This window comes from Mustela nivalis, assembly GCF_964662115.1.
Source record: "Mustela nivalis genome assembly, chromosome: 6".
NCBI lineage: Eukaryota > Metazoa > Chordata > Mammalia > Carnivora > Mustelidae > Mustela > Mustela nivalis.
The window spans coordinates 67,979,167-67,985,226 of NC_139025.1; positions in this window are offsets into that span (position 1 = coordinate 67,979,167).

Below are 6,060 nucleotides of genomic sequence, written 5' to 3' on the forward strand. Positions count from 1 at the left end.
AGAAGATACTGAGTTAGGCTTAGAGAAAGGCAAAGATTAATTTAAGACCCTATTTTTGATCCAACAAAATCACAGTGTAGTAGCAGGGGAGACTGAAAAAGATGATTTGATAACATCATAAATAGTATTCACAGGATTTTCTCAACTAGTATTTGGTGCTTGCTTTATTGTAAGAAAGGCATTTAAGTTAGAAAAATATTGAATATTTTCAGTGAATGCCAAGAAGAATAAAAAGAATGTTGCAAAAGATAACACCAAAAAGCCAAGTTGGTGCCAAGTTGTAAAGGGCTGTTTTAAAGAGATTGCTATAGGAAAAGAGAGTCCCTAAGAGTTGTCCTGAAAAACTCAAGAGCAGGTTTATTTATTTTTTTTAATTCAGCAGCAACATTTTTCCATCTCTTCATGCATTTACCATTCTATAAATATTAGATGAGCACCTACTAGGTTATGGGTGTATAATGGTGGATATAATAGACCTGGCTCTGCACTTGTGGAATTTATAATCTGGTGGCAGAGAAGGAAAAAAAGGGAAGATGAAGCAGAAAAAAATTATCTCATCTGCAAGTTGAATATAATTTTTGACCCCTTGTCAGTCTAATCACCAACAATTTAGAAGTAATGTTTTAATTTTGAGGCCTTGAAATATTGAGACTATTTCTTAGTGAAATTCATCCTGACAGAGCCTGAGAGGTAAGCCTAGGGAATGTCTGAACGTTATCATAAGAAACTGTTAGTTCTGGACATGGTATCAGATGGGGCAGGAGAATATTGACAGTTTAGTGCTGTGGGCAACTCTGTAAGAGCCCTCTGTTTGCCTCAGGCTTGTTGATGAGGTGTGAGAGACCATCATGAAACTTCAGCCTCCCCAATGGCTGGGTTAGTGTGAGCCAAATTCATATTATATTTGGAATTATATACACTACTCGTACACATCCTAAGTATTTTGGAATTTCGTTTCTCAACCACACTGGTGTATTTTATGCAGACTCCTTAGAGCCAAGTACTCGTTTGCTAGTTCAGGATTTGCATCGAGTTGCCTGCTAAGATGGGAGCTGCACAGTGAACTTACCTCTAAGGCACTGGCCACTGGTTAATTCCTTACCAGCTAACTTCAAGGATTTAATTTTTTTTTTCTTTTCCCTAAATGACAAGTTTGGGTGTATGTTTGCTTCAACTTGGAGGAATTCTTTAGAACTGAAACTGTCTCAGCCTCTCCTCAACTCCACAGACTCTCATTCCATGTCCTCAATCTATAGATCAGCTCCTTTGGATATGAATTTTACCCTGTTTATACTTATTTAGATATTTTAATGTGAACTCCTCACCTTGTCTTGAGGATACACTATTTCTGCTTAGTGATCCTTGCATCAATGTCTCTAGATCCCCCTGGATTGCTAATTGTTTTTTTTTTTTTTTTTTTTTTTTTAAGATTTTACTTATTTATTTGACAGAGATCACAAGTAGGCAGAGAGGCAGGCAGAGAGAGGGGGAAGCAGGCTCCCTGCTGAGCAGAGAGCCCGATGCGGGGCTTGATCCAAGGACCCTGCCATCATGACCTGAGCTGAAGGTGGAGGCTTAACCCACTGAGCCACCCAGGCGCCCCGCTAATCCAGTTTTTGTGGAGGAAACTGAACATTGAGGAAGCTAAGGATTTGTACTTAGGAAGACGGTAGGTCAGGCAATTTATTGATTTTTTTTTTTTTTAATATCAACTTTTGAACCTTCTCAAAAATCTGGAGAAAATCATTAGCATATATTTAATACCATGAATGTACTATTTATTATATGACTGGCTTGGTTTGCCTTCCCTCTTTTAATTTACCTTAGATTCTTTTTTGAAAGGGGATAAACTAATGTAAAACCACAGGCTTGTGAAGCAGCTTCTGGGGGTCATCTATTTCTTTTTACTTTACCTTTAATATAGTATATTACTGAGGCCATTTTATAAACTTGGGTTTTTTTGAACCACTGCAAAGTTTGATGTTTGAATATCAAGTTTTGAAAGCTATTTTAAATCAGTGAACATGTGATATTTTGACCACAATTCCTCTTTGAAATAACTGCACTTGGTTCATTACCAGCGGATTTCAATTGACACTGTTTAAAAATTCAATTTTATATAAGAATATATATAATTCATGGAGATTTAATTTTGAAGCTGTTATTTTCTCTGCTCTCGTCTCAAGGTTAAAGCTGTTGTTCCCAAGCAGTCTGATTCAATGAATACTGCTGTGTATAGTGTATGGTACGCAGTAGACCAATAAAAACAATCTGATTGATCTATCTCGTTATGGACTTGATGGCTTCCAAAGCACTAGCTATAAAATAAGCTAACTGGAAAATCAAAGCTTTAGTGACCTCAGAGGACTCTTCATCACGTAGTGCAGTTTAAATCATGTTACTTTAAATTTAGATATCACATGCACAACACATTTTATATAACAAACCAGAGAAAACTTGTAAACAGCATTTTATTTTCCACCTTTCCAGGCTGGAACACTGCACTAGTGAATAGCTTTCCAAGTACCAATCTTCTTTAAATGTTGAAGCTTCAGTTTTGGCTGAATTTTCAGACTCTTGAGTCCTCTTTTCTAACATCTCTACTCTTCAAATGCTTCCCTACAAAAAACCCCCACTAGTTCTCTCTATAAAGCTATCTCCCTAGACAGTTTATTCAAATGTAAAAATCATAGTTTAGTTCCAAGATTCTAACTTGGCAAAGTGATTGACAGATTTTTTTTTTTTTCTATTTGTAGCTGAATATCTATAGGCTGGTAGAACAAAGAAAACAATTCAGTGTGATGAGATGGTTGTGGCTAGTTGGTTTTATTTCCCAAGAAAGGTAGTAATTATAGTAATCGCAGAAGATAGTTTTTAAGTTTTTTGTAGAGTCTAGTATACATTTAATGTATCCTTTTTCTCCTTCATAGGATTCTAACCTCTGTCCCTTCCTCCAACATGCAATGTCCGGATGGTAGTCTCTTAATAACTATTACTCCTGCCTATATTAGTCAACAACTCGATAGCTTCCCTATGCTTAGGGATGGTTTCATCTTATATTTCAGCATTCTTTTATTATGTACCCCACATTTAAGAACCACTGTCTCTACTGTATAACCATGAAACTGAATTGTAATGATATAGCAATGGACGGTGGTGGTATTTATACATTAATTTATTTTAAAAATGATAACATTATGAACCAATCATTATACAAGTTACTGGGATATAAAAATGAAAAAGGTACTCCTCTTAAGAAATTTTTAATGTTAAGGGGAATATAAATAAGCAAACATTGAAATGGCATAGAGGGGATTAGTGACTATAACAGAGGAAGGCACAGATTGATACTGCACTAACAGAGAACAGTAACTGGCAGATTTCCTGGAGGTGGGCAAAATAGACTTTGACAGTTTTAAGAGACAAAAAAGCTTTAATTGGGTAGCAAAGGAGAAGAGAGCGATCACAGCCAGAAGGACTTGGCATAGAAGATGAGAGAATGATGTCAGCAAGGGACCTATAAGATGTTAAATATAGCCTGAGCATGTGATATAAAGGAAATGTTTGAGAAATGAAGACCGGGAAGTTTTCAGAGAGTAGCTGTGCAGACACTTGTATCTTGTACTAATAAATTTGAATCTAGTCAGCAACAACTTTGGAATCAGGTTAAGTTTAAATCCTAGTGCTGCTTACTGGCTCTGTACTTTGGTCAGGTTACTCAAGCTCTCTGTGCATCAGTTACCTTATTTGTAAAGTGGAAGGACTAATAGAACCTGTCTCTAAAATGTTAATTTGAGAAGAGGGTTAAAATATATGTAACTGTTAGATAAGGAACTGGTCTATAGCAATCCCTCAATAAACTATCACACTAAAAACAAATAGAGACACATTGAAAAGAACTCCCTTAATCAGGTATATCCAAGCATGAATCCCTTTTAATCAAATCTGGTTTTTGTTTGTTTGTTTGTTTGTTTTTTACAATATACATCTGGCAGCAGTAAGCAAAATGGATTGTATATGACAGAGCTGAAACTAGAAAAAAGGGAAACCACGCACTTGAGGTTTATCATTTGAGAAATGTTGCAAAGATAGCAGGGTATTAGAAGAGGAAAGAGATGAATAAAATGATAAAAAAGATTTTAATGAGAAAATTTTATGTGGTAATGTCATCAACTAAATGTATGGAATGACCAAGGCTACCGGCAATGATTCTGACTGGATGCTGGTATCATTCACTAAATTAGGGAATGCAGAAAGAAAAAAAGCTGGTTGGAGACCATTGAGTCTATGCTGATGTATACTGAGAGTGAGACAACAGGTTTGGAGCTCAAAAGAGAGCCTGGACAGTCATCAGCAAAATAAATGTTAGATAAAACCACAGGGGGGATTATCAAAGGAGTCTGTGTACTGAGAGAAGAATGGAGAGTCTATGATGAAATACTTAGGAAGTGCTGACAATGAAGGGGAAATAAATAATTAGATAATCATACAACATTATTTTTAAGAGCTGTGAAGAAAAGGAAGCACCACTTTCACCTTAGGATGTGAATCCGAAAGGCCCATGGGCTTTGATCAGGACATTGCGATAGTTTTCTATTACAGTTGGCACAAAATCCGAACTCCTTATGTTCTACTGTTCCCACATGCTGCTCCTTGATCACCCTGCTTCTTCAGCCGCGCCACTCTTCTTTCTCTTCTTCAGACATCAAATGTGTTCCAAGTCCAGGCCATTTTGACTTACTCCTCTTCTTGGTAGGCGTGCCTCCTTTCTCAGCTCAAACAGAACTTACTCAGAGAGGCCTTCTCTGACCGATCTGCCTAAAATCATCCTTCATGCACATTCCCCTTGCTCATTCTCTGTCAAACAACCCAGTTGTGTTACCCTATTACCCAACAGTCTTGTTTATCTGTTACTCCTTTGTCATCTGTTTTCCCAAAGTTGAATGCAACATTTGTGAGAGCAAGAACCTACTCTATCTTGTTCAACACTGGATCTCCTGACCCTAGAATGTATCTGTTGCATAAAAGAGGAAAAACCAGGAAAACATATTACGGCATTCAGAAGGAATAATTAAAAATAATGGTTTCTGTTGAATTTAGTAGAAGCCAAAAATGATACTGGTAGGAGTAGGTTCAATAGAATATTAAAAGCAGAAGTCAAATATATAGGCTTGAGAAAAGAAAGCAAATTGTTGAAGAAAACAAATGGATTGTATCTTTTTGAGAACTTAAACTATATACAAAGGAAGGAGGCAAATATTTAGAAAAGTAGCTTTTAAAAAGTAAACACAGAGATTCCTTCGTTGCTCAGTCAGTTAGGCATCTGCCTTAGGCTCAGTCATGATCCCAGGGTCCTGGGACCACGTGCCCCTCCCCATCCCCCAGGTCAGGCTTCCTGCTCAGGGGGAGTCTTCTTCTCTTTCTCTCTCTGTCCCTCTGTCCCTCCCCTGCCACCGCTTTTCTCTCTCTCAAATAAAATCTTAAAAAATAATAATAATAATTTTGGATGTTTAGGTCAAATGAGCCAGTAGAGCCTAAGTAACTTTGAGTCTTAGCTGTACATCAAAATCACCTGAAGGGCCTTTAAATATGATAATACCCAGGCTGTACTTCCCACCAATTACATAGAAATCTTGGGAAGTGAAATCCAGCAATAAATATGTTTTTTTAAGTTCTCCAAGTGACTCTAATCTGAAGCCAGGTTTGAGTACTACTGAAGGAGAATGGCATGTTAGGAATTCAAGAGAGGGAAGAGATAACTGATAAATGATAATGTTCATGAAGATTGGAGAAAATGAAATTCACATGACAGGCGGAGAAATCTGTCCTGAAAAGGAGGTCATAAGGACACAAATAGAGAGGAGGTTCCAATTTGTTTTCAGTAACTGGAGGGATTGATATATTGAGGGATTTCTCATCTCCTGGCCTCTGTTTTGCTATAAAGAAGCAGGCGAAGTTGTAGACTGAGATTTAGAGTAAATGATGGTGGAGACTGGTGAAGTGCCTACTAGCTATTGTGAGGGGTTAGATAATAATATGACCACACAACGGTGTAATCCT